We start from the raw sequence: 15,842 nt of genomic DNA on the forward strand, positions 1-15,842 counted from the left end.
AAACTGCAAGAGAGTGCTTACAAAGACGTCTATTCTTCTAGTTGTTCTAGGTGTAATATAAAAATTATACATGGTCGTCGTAACTTGCTAGACTATTCTTCTAATTTGGCTTATGTTTACAATAAACTTACTTACTTTCTTTTACAATAAGGGAATTTACCATAGACAAATAAAACATTGTTCAAGTTTAAATATATCTTTGTATGCAGAAATCTGCAAATGCAACCGAGTTCACCAACGGCTATTATTTGTGTCGTGTTCTGAGAAAACTGGACATAATGCATGTGCGTAAAGTTTCGTCCCAGATTAGCTTGTTAAGTTCGCACAGGCTAATCAGGGACGACACTTTCCGCCAAAAATTGATTTTTGCTAAGAAGGGACTTCATTTTAACAAAAAAATGTCATAAAAGCGGAAAGTGTCGTCCCTGATAAGCCTGTGCGAACTGCACAGTCTAATATGGGACAACACTTTAAGCACATGCATTATGCCCATTTTTCTACGAACACGACACATTTGATAAACTGCTCCGGTTCATTTTGACAGCAGTAATGTACATAGAGTACATGACATAGCGTGTGACGAAGAAGAAAGTTTATTGAGTTCTCATTTGAATATAATGATATGATGACATAAGGGTCTTTATTTAACTATGCTAAAATAATTATCAAAGACCCTAGATGCAAACTCGTCAATTATTGAATTAAATGGATTATTTATGGATTTTAAAGGATTATTAAAGGTCAGATACTAGTTCGAACGTGTTTTGTTTTTTGTTTGTACTTTTATTGTTCCCTGTTCTCGGAGAAATGATTTTAACATGGGCGCCATTGATGCATCGGATCACACACGGCATACCCATAACAGAATATAAGAAACACGTTCTGTGCGTCCTTAAATTTGTCGTCCGAAGTCGGAAGTCGTATTGCCCTGTACATTAAGTCAAATAAAGTGTCAGTCGCTGCATTTGTTGTTTACCTGTCGAAGTGACGGTCGTCGATGGTTAGATTTTATAATGTCGCGCGCCGCGGCCATTTTGTGTAAGTTACCTCTCGGTTACTTGTACTTACCCACCTAGGGAAGCAGGGTATGTTTTAACTGGGTTTTAACCGATCGGTATAACTAACCAAATTTTATACGAACGCTTATCGACCAGTAACCAACATGTTACCGACTTTTAACCGCCGGTATGTGGTTAACCGCCGGTTTAACTGTTTATACAATCGGGTGCAGCACCCGATTGTATAAACGCTGATTAAAGTTGCCGCTCGGTAACATTTAAACCTTGGTAAGTTTGCGATTATTCAGGTATAGTAACCTTCAAGGTAACTCGATTGTATAAACACGATATACCGCAAAGTAACCTAACCGCGCATAGTGGAATTTAACCACCGGTAACTTTAACCAAAACATTCCCACAATGCATTTTCTAATGACGTAATTTTCGCGCGAAGTGTCACGCTTATAAACAGCGACATGTATTTTTTTTATCAAATTCATTTACAAATGAATTCACAATAAAATAAAGCGTAAATTTTAACTATGAGTTTATCAAAATGACCAGGGACAAATTGATAATGATGTCGGGATTTGCATCATTTAGCGGAATCCCCGATGCTTCCAAACTGCAAGAGAGTGCTTACAAAGACGTCTATTCTTCTAGTTGTTCTAGGTGTAATATAAAAATTATACATGGTCGTCGTAACTTGCTAGACTATTCTTCTAATTTGGCTTATGTTTACAATAAACTTACTTACTTTCTTTTACAATAAGGGAATTTACCATAGACAAATAAAACATTGTTCAAGTTTAAATATATCTTTGTATGCAGAAATCTGCAAATGCAACCGAGTTCACCAACGGCTATTATTTGTGTCGTGTTCTGAGAAAACTGGACATAATGCATGTGCGTAAAGTTTCGTCCCAGATTAGCTTGTTAAGTTCGCACAGGCTAATCAGGGACGACACTTTCCGCCAAAAATTGATTTTTGCTAAGAAGGGACTTCATTTTAACAAAAAAATGTCATAAAAGCGGAAAGTGTCGTCCCTGATAAGCCTGTGCGAACTGCACAGTCTAATATGGGACAACACTTTAAGCACATGCATTATGCCCATTTTTCTACGAACACGACACATTTGATAAACTGCTCCGGTTCATTTTGACAGCAGTAATGTACATAGAGTACATGACATAGCGTGTGACGAAGAAGAAAGTTTATTGAGTTCTCATTTGAATATAATGATATGATGACATAAGGGTCTTTATTTAACTGTGCTAAAATAATTATCAAAGACCCTAGATGCAAACTCGTCAATTATTGAATTAAATGGATTATTTATGGATTTTAAAGGATTATTAAAGGTCAGATACTTGTTCGAACGTGTTTTGTTTTTTGTTTGTACTTTTATTGTTCCCTGTTCTCGGAGAAATGATTTTAACATGGGCGCCATTGATGCATCGGATCACACACGGCATACCCATAACAGAATATAAGAAACACGTTCTGTGCGTCCTTAAATTTGTCGTCCGAAGTCGGAAATCGTATTGCCCTGTACATTAAGTCAAATAAAGTGTCAGTCGCTGCATTTGTTGTTTACCTGTCGAAGTGACGGTCGTCGATGGTTAGATTTTATAATGTCGCGCGCCGCGGCCATTTTGTGTAAGTTACCTCTCGGTTACTTGTACTTACCCACCTAGGGAAGCAGGGTATGTTTTAACTGGGGTTTAACCGATCGGTATAACTAACCAAATTTTATACGAACGCTTACCGACCAGTAACCAACATGTTACCGACTTTTAACCGCCGATATGTAGTTAACCGCCGGTTTAACTGTTTATACAATCGCGTGCAGGACACTTCCTTTCTTTCGCCAGTTTTTTAGCGTGGAAGACAATGGGGGAGGAGGGATGTTTAGATACCCCAAAGTAGCCGCAGTGACTGACACTACCCAAATCATCGCACTGTAACCCAGGACTGAAATGATTCCATACATACACTCAATCTTCATGGAGAACGTTTACTAAGGGCTCTAAAGCAGTGGACTAAAGGTTTGCCATTCGTTCACCCGTCCCTCTGCCTATCGAGTAGAACTTGATACTGCGATATATCAAACAGAACTGAATACATTTATGAAATTGGACACTTCGACCGAGGCTGCATTATGCAAAGTGGTCGTCGTTTGTGGCTCTTGGGCTCCAGTGTAGTAATCGTAGATAAAAAGGATACTACATGAGATCACATTATACGTGTCCGCAAGTGGCTTATTATGAATTTATTTTTTCCGCCATTCGCCATGGAAACATAAGTTGTTAACATTTGAGTTAGACGCAGTTTTTTCTTTTCATATTCAAGTCACACTTTCCGTGCCGCGTCATGCGAACATGTGTTTAATGGCGTAGGTGGCCAGGGTAGCTTAAGCCCAGCCAGCGCAATTGCCCAGTCTGAGCTAGTCTGACCGCAAATGGTATACCCATGTTCACATGACGCGAGTCTTTGATAATCTTATTGTATTTTCTAAATGGACCATCTAAACCACGATACTTCTTGATAGAAATTCGCAGTCAAACTGGACACTGGCAAATATCGATAGCCTATTCTGGCTGGTTGGAACGCTGTCGGCCAACGTCATAAAATGATAAATACACGATTTTTATATTGTCTTTACACTATTCTATGATGGTACTTTTTTGCACAATGCATATCTTTTCCTGATGATTTACATAGTATACTGCTCTCACACTGAAAGTCTTGGCGGTGTAATTTATTGGCAATGCTTACATGTGTAATCAGGGTGCAGAATCAACGGGGTCCACAGGGGTTTACACACGGGTTGGACAGAATGTAAACGCACCGGTAAGAACTTTATTTTTGAAACTATCTCAAGTTATTGAAATACATTTGCAAAAATCGTAAGTGCATAAAATACAGTTTTGTTTTTAATGCAGTTTTTGCCGATATCTTAAATTAAAGAATGAATCCATGAATACGTCTGAAATCGGGGCCGAATTTCCCCGTTGTGTGCAGCATAACCATGTACATGAATGCTGTACACATCGAATTTTTGGCATGGGCTTATTAAGAACACAGGCTTATAAAATAAGTAAGTATGATGTATTTCGCGTTGTCATGAGCGGCATGAAATTCTTGAGATGTTTTTAAAAATTATTTGAAAAAACAACAACAACACACTAACCGTGTCCTTACATCCATTAACGTTTAACTGTTAACCCCACAAAGTCAGGTGAACCTGCATCCTGGTTATTGTAACTGGGCCAAAATGTGTATCTGCGCATCGTATGAACATGCAGAGACTTGTCTGCATTTTCTTACACTGTTCAGTGCAACATCCTATACTACAAAGACGCGGTTATGTTGCTAATGTTTCGGGGAAATATGCTCAAATCAACCAATTGAATAAATGGAGTGTATTCGGGTCTGCTGGAGTTATGTGAAAAGCTGGGTTAAAGATCTATGCCGAAAAACCTCAGACTGAATACGAAAAATATATATATTTCAAATTATTATGTATTTGCTTTGCATTATTACACATTCATCATTGTAATAACGTCTTCATTTGTATATACATTTTTTCCAGAAATACTACTTCGCATGTTTTATTTATATCAAAATAAGAGATATGTGATGGTTTGAAATCAAATTTGTGCATCAAAATCTTTTAATTATTTTGATCTCAAACTCGTAGCTGTTATGTGAATTCCATTAAACATAAACAGAAGAATTATACATTAAGTTGGTTTATTTACGTACAGTTTGAATGTTGAAAACCTTAAAAAAATACAGTTGCCACAAAGTAATGAAATGCGTACAAATTTAAAACATGATCTTTTGTTTCAACAAACTTGTTTTTGATCAGTTTCTACTGAATCACAAATGGATTGTTCAATCTGGCTATATACTAAGTGCCAGCAGCGTGGCACAATGTCAGCGAACGTACATCTCCACATCTCCAATCGTTTTCGTTTGGTCATACGTGTTCGCATATCTGTACAGAGCCAGCATGTTGGTCACATAGGTGCACGGTTCAGAACTCCAGAATGGCCAGTAGTCCGGATAGTTGTTGTATCCATGGAAATCAATAGGCGCGGTCTAACCATGCACTCACTCTTGATAAAGGCTTGGATTGTCTTCTCGTCTATGATTCCCTGGTGTTAGGCTGACACGGTTCATCGGGTAAGAGGGGCGTGTCTAAAAAGATGAATACATCGGAATTATCCGAAAACATTACTATTGACAAAATAAATAGCTAGGCAACAATTCATTATTTAAAAATCTGTGAAAAAGTAAGTACAAAATTTGTGAACGCCTTTTAAATGTTACACTGATTAGTGAACATCTCTTGTTTATTTGTATTTAACAAACTCACTTTGGTTGTATTTATTACGTTAATATTTCTATTTGAGCTTATAAATGTCAACACTTTCACAATGCCCTATGTATCATTTAGACTTTCAAAACCACCATAGGTTATTGCAGTTGGGTTCATTTATTATCATGTATTTCATGCACAATATAACACATGTCTTGAGGATTAGTATGATATGTATAACTGCCAGTCTTGAGAATTGTTATGATATGTGCAACTGCCAGTTTTGAGAATTCTTTTGATATGTGTAACTGCCAGTCTTGAGAATTGTTATGATATGTGTAACTGCCAGTTTTGAGAATTGTTATGATATGTGTAACTGCCAGTCAGGAGAATTGTTATGATATATGTAACTGCCAGTCTTGAGATTTGTTATGATATGTGTAACTGCCAGTCTTGAGAATTGTTATGATATGTGTTACTGCCAGTCTTGAAAATTGTTATGATATGTGTAACTGCCAGTCTTGAGAATTGTTATGATATGTGTAACTGCCAATCTTGAGAATTGTTATGATACGTGTAACTGCCAGTCTTGAGAATTGTTATGATGTTTGTAACTGCCAGTTTTGAGAATTGTTATGATATGTGTAACTGCCAGTCTTGAGAATTGTTATGATATGTGTAACTGCCAGTCTTGAGAATTGCTATGATATGTGTAACTGCCAGTCTTGAGAATTATTATGATATGTGTAACTGCCAGTCTTGAGAATTGTTATGATATGTGTAACTGCCAGTCTTGAGAATTGTTATGATATGTGTAACTGCCAGTCTTGAGAATTGTTATGATATGTGTAACTGCCAGTCTTGAGAATTGTTATGATATGTGTAACTGCCAGTCTTGAGAATTGCTATGATATGTGTAACTGCCAGTCTTGAGAATTGTTATGATATGTGTAACTGCCAGTCTTGAGAATTGTTATGATATGTGTAACTGCCAGTCTTGAGAATTGTTATGATGTTTGTAACTGCCAGTTTTGAGAATTGTTATGATGTTTGTAACTGCCAGTCTTGAGAACTGTTATGATATGTGTAACTGCCAGTCTTGAGAATTGATATGATATGTGTAACCGCCAGTTTTGAGGATTGTTATGATATGTGTAACTGCCAGTCTTGAGAATTGTTATGATATGTGTTACTGCCAGTCTTGACACTTGTTCGTAGTATCATTTCATCGTTCCTCAAAAAGTTGTAACTCTGTTGCCCTGGTCTCTTTCCTACCATTGAGTAATGAAATGGTAATTAAATTGAATGTGTTTTAATTCCCTTTTATTATTGTTTAATTTGAGTTGCAATGCTATGAGGTTAAATGTTATTTTCACTTAAATGTATCATGAATATTGCTGGGCCAAGTGTGAGGTTGAGCGCCCTTAACCTGGTTGAAACCCCCAATGCTTTGCATTGACCGTTCCAAGGCGGTGTCCCCAGCTTTATTCTTATATGTGTTTATGTTGTTTTGTATTGTGCTGTTTTGTGCTGTTTTGTACTGTTTTGGCAATTGGTCACTTGCCTTAAATAAAGGACCAACTAATTGTAAATAATGAGAATTCAAATCTGCTCCAGCAGCTGGAGTTTCACTTCTTTATATTGAGAATTGTTATGATATGTGTAACTGGCAGTTTTGTGTGGCGTAATAAAACTAGGTTTTGTAGTTATTGTGGTCACTGACATTACTGAACACATCGTTTAGTATTAATGGCACATACGTCTGTGTTAAAGAGATATACCAAATCAAAATAATGTTTCAAGATAATTATTGTAGTAAGTCAGTTTAAGTTTCTTTGTTACCGTAACTGAGCGTCCCGTTCGTCCGGCCATTCTCATATGTTGTGTATAAAAGCAGTTAATAATTGATAATAATGTTGCAAATAATTGAAATAAGTTAAATTAAAAAAAATACATTGTTGCGTGAAATATGTGTTGTCCAAATTTCAATCAAATGCCATGTGCAATATAACAGTCGCATTAAACATTGTATGTAATACATTTACCGTTGAACCCTTCACTGAACCAGAAAAGAAGGCGTCCCAAGGCTGGTATGCAAGTCCAAACAAATTGTTGTGAAGAAAAGACGCTGCCGTTAACAACATCGGGGTTGTCTGTAGAAAATAATGTATAAAAAAAATAGGAGGAAGTCGGATATAAGTTATTATCTTCGTAAACAAAATGTCTAGTTGGGTTATATAATTGTTTAAGTTTTAATTTTGTAAACGATTTCCCATCAGTATTAATACCGATTTATCCTCAGTCTTGAAGTCACCAACTTTTCTTGAAGTCTCAACTACCTTTTTCCCAATACAGATGCTTTGTTTTCTAATCAAAGACCGCCCACGTGCTCAGCAAGGCATTGATGGCTATACCTGTAGTAAACATGCGATCTTGACCACGTACCTATATATATAGCAATGAAATGAGCAAAAACATGTTTGCTGAAATATGCACTTTTCGCACACACATAGTTGCACTTTCAGAAAAAATGTGAGGTCAATTCAATTTGATTAAAAATTCAGAACACTATATTAAGGTACAAAAGATAACAAATGTTGATCAGCGGGCAAAAACCAGCGTTCACTAACCTCCAAATAAAATAAGTATTATATACCAATTGCCATTTAAAAACCTTATGTATTTAATTAAAATGCACATACAAACTTACAGCCCAGTGGCTTAACGTATGGATCTTTCAAAACCTACAGAACAATGAAGTAGTTATGATTACGCGTGCACATTGATAGCAATCACTAAAAGCTTGGTTATACAACTATTATGATTATCATTATTGTATACATCTACTGCACAAGTTAAATCAATTTACATTCACCCATTACCCCGGATATTTCGCAGCGGTCATTTCTGCAATGACATGTACTCATTTTTAGTAGCAATGAACGGCAAACATGCGCATGTGAATGGTTGCGGACTGCAAGAAGCAGCAATAATATTTACCACTGTGATGTTGTTGCGGTCAAGATCACCGTCTCCCACAAAGTCGTCAATGCAAATATCTCCCCGACTGTCCTCCTGAGTCTGATTGAGCAATACTGAAGTCATGTGATCGTGCAAGACGGTACTCAATAGATCTTTGACCTCATTGTACAATAATATAAAGTTACACGAGCGCCCCTACAGGGAGGAGATACAAACCAAACTGATAAACTTAGAACCTGAGATTCTACGTTGTATAAAACAAGAAACATGTAATGCCTATACTTATAATGATGTGTTTCGTTTTATGCATTATTAATTATTTGCTTTGCATAACACTATTTACCATCTGACTATTCAAAATACAGGGCCTTGTGTTGCAAATGGTACAATTATGGCTAAAATCCGTGATCAGAACAGTACACTTATATTTCGGACGTTTAAAACCTCGTTGCAAAAAATAATGCCGTAAACATGAGTAATATTGTTTAGTCTTTACCTTTTTTTTCGCAAATATTCTTGAACAACCATGTGTATCCGACACATAAAACAGAAAAAAAAACATTTTATGGTGATAACATTATAAAAGTTTGTGTTGCCTTATCTACTGTAGCCGAGAGCAAGTTCGTGTCAATACAAGTCCCACCTACCGGGTGTGGTAATTTCTCAGTTTTGTCTTTCCTGGTTATTTCGCCATAGGTTCTGGCCACGAACCAATAGAACTCGATCGCGGACGGGTAGTAGAGTAGAGCTAGGTTGTGACGGGAACTGAAGTTTGTTGCGATCATATTCGCTATCAGTTTGGAGGTGTTCAGATATAGTTGCTGTAAATAGAAAAAACAACATACAGTGCGTGTTGCGGTTAACATCTGTAAAAACGGCTCTATTTAAGATAACGCTGTACAAGAGTAAAGGAACTAACTACAGTTGAACATACCAAGGTAATGTAAGGTATTGAGCCATAAATACAACACGAGAATTTGATGGCGGAACGACAGAAGTCAAATGTAAATACAATAGTAAAATCAAAGATAATGGTCGACAATTGTAGGAGGAAAACAAGTGTTGTTGTTGTTTGCTAATATGGCCAATAAGGAGAGCATAACAGTCAATTAATTTTTTTTTTCAATCATTTATATTTATAATTGAATTGTGTGTTTACTTACACTGTATTGCCAATACAAAGTAAATATGTATGGTTTAAATACCTTAACTAAAGAAAACAATCGTTATTAGCACATGAAAACTATTTCAGGTGATTTAAAAAAATGCTGCTTGATTAGTAATACATACCTATGGACTATATATTAAATTGTGTTAAGCGATTTGTCCTGAATATTAAATAAGTATTTTTCTTGTTTACGGTATGAATATGTATGGTGTTATGATAAAATCGACATTACAACCATTTATAATTAACTCTTACTATAGTATAACGCTCATGAAGGTCGCCAAAGATGGATGTTCTTATGCGGTAAATCATCTGATGTACGTAAACTTGACCTTCGACATGCACACGTCCTTGGTGGTCGAATATTGAATGGATTTATATAGACAGAACATAAGAATATTCTGCAGTTAATTATTCATTTAAAGGGGCCTTTTCACAGATTTTTGCATGTTTTGAAGTTTATCATTAAATGCTTTATATTGATAAATGTAAACATTGGATCTAAAAAGATCCAGTAAAAAAATCAAGAATAAAATTTGCAAAAAGAAAAAAAGTAACCCTCAACAGTGCTCGAACCACCGACCCCTGGAGTCCTGGAGTAAAAGTCTAACACTAAGATCACTCGGCCACCCGTGCTCATGAAATGAACGATGTTTGCATACTTTATATAGGCAATCTTCGTAGTTTTTCAACATATAACGACAACAACAGAACTCTCCAAATTATTGAATCGTTTTGCGTTGCAACGCTTTAACATTTTCAGCTTTTTAAATCGTCAAACGATGCATATAATGGCTATTTTAGAGCATGGTTAGTGTTCAGTATTATAGTTTCTTAAAAAATATCATAACTAAAACAACAATTTGCGAATCTGGAACAACTTTTTTTAATTTTGTCAATTTACCAAAACGTGAAAACGCCCCTTTCAGGCCCGTAGCCAGGGTTTTGAAAAGGGGGGTGCGAAGTTTTGCCATCGACGATTGTTATTGAGCAACGAAGTGGCGAAGAGGGTATGTGCAGGAGAGGATGTCCCCCTCCTGCAATCAGGGGCTTTGGAGGTCCTCTCCCTAGAAAATTTTGGAAATGAAACGTAAACTACTGCATTCTGGTCAATTTTTAACTGTATTTAGAGACTGAAGTTATAGAGCATTTTTATATGAAATTTCACTTTCAGTGACCATACTCAGTCACTGATCGACATGTATATGATATAACAAACATGTATTCCCCACCACGTTTTTCAATAACTACCTTTTTAATCAGTCACGGATATACATAATTTTATACGGTATTTAACCCGACAACACACACACTTTGTTTACATATGCAACAACAAATTTAAAGAATGTTAGATAAAACAATAAGAACGGTATAAAATATCATTATTTATTGGAATCTTGGAATCTTGATAAAATTGGTGTGTTTCACCATTCCAACATTCTACCATTCATAAATCGAGCAAATTAAATGGAAATATTTGACTTTTTTATTCAAAACAATTATTTTTCTGCTACTATGGATAGTACCAGAGGGTTAGCATTGCTCTCAACGTGCTAATAGTGTATTGTACAACAAACACTGATTAGCAAAACTGGGTCTTCTCTAATCTGCATCAATACTAAAAAGAAATCAAAATGGTATGACTGGTTACTTTATTTTTTAAAACTATTTTTAACAAATAAGTTATCTTTTTTTCTAAACGAATTTCAGAAAAATATAACACTTAAGGCTTCATTAAGACCCTTTAACCACAAACTACTTGCCATATGGTCTCAAAGTCCTTAACAATCTATACCAGGACTTCAAAGAAAAAAGATGTACTTATTTTCCCATTATATGCTCAAGATCCGTCACAGTTGATGAACATTAAACGTTAACGTCCACCTGATCATATGTTATAACGTTTTAAATTTAAAGTCGTGGCTTCATCATTTTGTTATGATATCTATTAAAGTTATTGCTTTAACATACATTAATAACGATGACAAAAGTTATAAAACAATCATTTAGTATCAAATATCTATAAATCAGTATCGATTTTATACGGATTAGAGTGACAGGTTAATAATTATGCATTATACAGAAAACAAATATTCTTTCATAACAAAGATTCCAATTCCATTTTGCGGGGACCGGCTTCCTAGATCTTCTCAAATGTTGCTGTCAAAACTTCTGTTGATTTCAACAATTCTACGGTTAAAAATTGTAAATAAAAATCACGCGCTATCTTGGGAATTACTTAATCGAGAAAGTAATTATATGGTGACCTGTCGGTTGCATATTTAATACAACATTATTTTAACGCTGAAATACGAAGACTCACTGGGTTCCTGGAAAAAAATGAATAACCGCTTTTGCGTCAAATAATGTTGGTTGCAACTTATAGTACAATTTTTTTACTCGTCAAAAAAGATTGGGTGCGAACGCACCCAACGCAACCCCCCCCCCCCCCGCCCCTGGCTACGGGTATGGCCTTTAAGTACCCCGAAAAAGATCCATAACGGAAGAATATATTTCCCAGCGTAGAAATATGAATCGAAGTTGGGTTTTTAATGAAACTTTTGGGTCAGCGCCGTTTTAATTATATTGCATCCTGGTTATCGGAAAATATAAATGCGCCAATAGATCTTGATGTGTTTAATAATAAATACTTATAAAAACACAACCGCCTGTTTGACGAATTGAACCACACACGTTCGAATTGTGTTATTTTAACTCACGATGTACAAAAAAACACAGAAAGTTATTTACAAATAGTTGCGGACAACTGCTCTGACGTACAACAAACTGTCAATAATTATGACAAAAGACAGAAACTATATGAAGGTAAACTAGATGACATTTTAATTTATAAAAAAACTAGTCGAGCAATACAAAACAGTTATTTGTTTGCGATATGCCACGGCACATCCCATTACGGCTGACCGCAGAAAGCACGTTCGTAAACAGAGCAATGGTTAACATGTTGTTTGTGACGATATTGTTAATTGTTTTGGCGAATACGAGCTGTCGGAGTACCGGTCAGCATTGCCCGGCGACGGTAGGTCATAATCAGCGCCGGATAGACATGTGCATGCGGCGATTGAAGGGTCTGATAGACGTAATCTGCGAGATTTTAGAAGGTAGGCATTCCAATTTCATTTCCTTTTTCGTATACATGTAATTTGAAGTTTAAGTTTACTGCATATGGCTTATTAAAATATCTTTAAGAAAACCATAAATTGTCTCTCAGGCTAGTTTGTGTATATGTGTTTTTTTACAATAAAAATTTTGAAACAAGTAAATATTTATTAATTGAATTTAATATTTGCCATTTGCAATCTGAAAAGACTGAAACACTGGATTTCAAATAAAATATATGCTCTGATCACTAAAATATTACATAAGTTAATATACCTCTTATAGTTGTGTGACTACGATAACATGGTTTCACGAGATATGAAAAGTGAACAGTCATAACTGCAGACTCACATTTGTAAGAGTCGGTCAGTCAGTTAGTTGTTTACTACACGAAAACATAAATTTAATCAAAGCGCTGAAGGCACTGTAGGTGTTCGCTGTTGTATAAGTTAAGGCGCAACATAGTTTTAAAAATTATGTTATAGCTTTTTATATTGCAAAGTTTTAAATGAACACAACCCATTCAAATTTATAAAGAGTGTGTCTTAAAGCACAGGTCCAGATGTGTGTTTTTTTTAAATCATTAATAAAAATATAATTTAAGCTTAATTTTGGGAAAACAGGGCTTAATGCATATGCATTAATTGTCATTCCAGTTCCAGAGACTCTATTTAAACGAAAAATATTATAAAATCAGAAATGTCGTTCTTGATTAGCCTGTGCGCATTGCACAGGCTAATCAGTGTGCACAGGCTTATCTTTTTTTAAATGAATTAAGCCTCGTTTTCCCTGAAAGCAGCCAATATGTACAGATTTCAATGATAAACACTGGCCTGGCCAATGTCGTCTAACAAGCTGTAAAACACTATTAGTCATACACACCCACTGCAGTGTACCACTGGTGAACTATAAACAGGCAAATGTGGTGGTTATCTTTCCTAGCAGACGCTCCTGGCATTTGTCGTCTGCATAATTTTACTGCAACAGGCAGTGGTTGTCTTTCCATAGCGTAGTTAAGCAGTTAAGCGCATACTGATTTGCAAAATTTGCTCTGTAACATTAGTGTAAGCTGAGCTAACGCTCACACTAAAAATCGTTTTTTTAAATGGGTTTTAATATGTAGAACCAAATAAATGTATATCCAGAATACAACAATTACGTTTGAATTTAAAATCATTAAAAGAAGCATGTACTTTACAGATATATTCGCTTTAAATGGTTTCTGTAGAGATTTTGTTTTTACTTTTTATTTAAGTTTGCAGTCAATAAGCTCACTTGTATAGCTTGTTTGAAAATTTATTAAATAACGATATTTTTCTTGACAGTCGCGGCGACGCACGATATTTTTCTTGACAGTCGCGGCGACGCACGATAGTTTTATTGACAGTCGCGGCCACGCACTGTATATTTAACACGATATATCGCCTTTTGGGCTACCTACACAAGGGCGATATATCGTGTTAAATATATCGTGCGTCGCCGCGACTGTCAAGAAAAATATCGTTCGTCGCCGCGACTGTCAAGAAAAATATCGTGCGTCGCCGCGACTGTCCAGAAAAATATCAAGCATCGCATCCTGTGTCTAGTGTCGCCCTTGATGAAAGAAGTGCGAGATTATAGATGGCACTATCCGGATTCCGTATTTCCTATTGTGGTTTAATAAAGTGATTGTTTATGTCAAAAAACGCCGACTTATTGTTACATAAAGTTGTTTTGTCAGACTCGACAGCGAACGTCAACAAAGGAATAATTAACATCCTTGAGTACAGACATGTATGTTAACCAAATGCATGCGCACTAAGGTGTATAGCTATTTGACAATGTTAAAATCCATACTTGTTAACCTACACTAATTGGCTTTTACAGTAATAAGTTTTCCTCCATAAGAATGCATATGTAATCAGAATATACACGTGTTTATAATAAACGTTTCCTTTCTAATGTATTACTCGCGACGTTATGTAAACGTTCAAAGCCATAGTACATGTATTGCATTCAAATGACTTAATAACAATTTAAACAATCTCAAACTGACATGGAATGTTTTTGATCTATTGTTCTATTGTATCTATGCATTCAGAACCATATGATCAGCCATCCAGTCACACACGCCACGCATCGAGAACGACACGTGGGACAGATTCCAGCACGTGGCACTCGGACATGTTCCAGGACATGTGCACTTGTTGCCTCCGTCAGTGCTCAATGCACGAGATGCGGTTATGGTGTACCAGGCATCCGCGCAATTGATGATATATACACATTAAAACGTGTATACAGATTGAAATGATTGTGTTTTTTAACTTTATCGAACACAAAAGTGATGTCAATAATAGAAAACAATTAATGTTTGTCTTGTGATTGGACAACTCCTTGCAAGTTACTTTTATACTTGTGTTGGGTTTGTATTTTGTAAAAACTGAATTCGGGGCCGTTTTGCAAACCCGAGCTTAGGCTATCAAACGATTTTCATTTTAATAAGAATATGCGACGACTTGCAGAAACCTTCCAAATCTCTATTAATTAATATTGATGTAATTTAAAGTGAGATTAAACGATTTTGTCAAATATTTATTAATTTATATAAAATGTGTAAAAAAAACTTATTAAACATATATTTCAATATAAATTAAAATAAAAGTTAAGAAGAACATGTGTCGAAAAATGCGAAATAAGCCAGATATTTAATTCTGAAATCGAAAATGTCTGTTCAGTCGAATTCGCCAGCATGTAAATCATGCATGTACGATGTGAATCTAAACTTAGTTTAACGGTTCATTTTAAATTCCTGCAACGATATCTATTCGACACACGAACACTAATTAAAAAGACGAATGCTTCGGTTATTCTAGGAAAAGATGTACGAAATATCTTTGTCACAATCGTCTCGGGGCGCTAATTTGTCTTTACTGCATTTTATGAAATTCGTCTTCAATGTATAATTTTTATTGCCTATTTTGTGTTATTGCAACATATTTTATCAATATATTACAATTTAACACATATACAAGATCGTATAATCTCGCTTTAAGCTTATAACTAATTTAAAAAAACATGAACAACAATCTAATACTCAACCTTTGAAACCAAAACAGGTTTAGGTGGACATAATAAATTAGGATCGGTCTTGTCAGTGGAAATGAACAGCTTTGTTGCACCTTATAACGGTACAATAGAACCAATAAAAATGTTTAGTGTTACATGTATTATTTGAGTCGCGTTCTGAGAAAACTGGGCGTAATGCAT

This window comes from Dreissena polymorpha, chromosome 1 (genome assembly GCF_020536995.1).
Source record: "Dreissena polymorpha isolate Duluth1 chromosome 1, UMN_Dpol_1.0, whole genome shotgun sequence".
Taxonomy (NCBI): Eukaryota; Metazoa; Mollusca; class Bivalvia; order Myida; family Dreissenidae; genus Dreissena; species Dreissena polymorpha.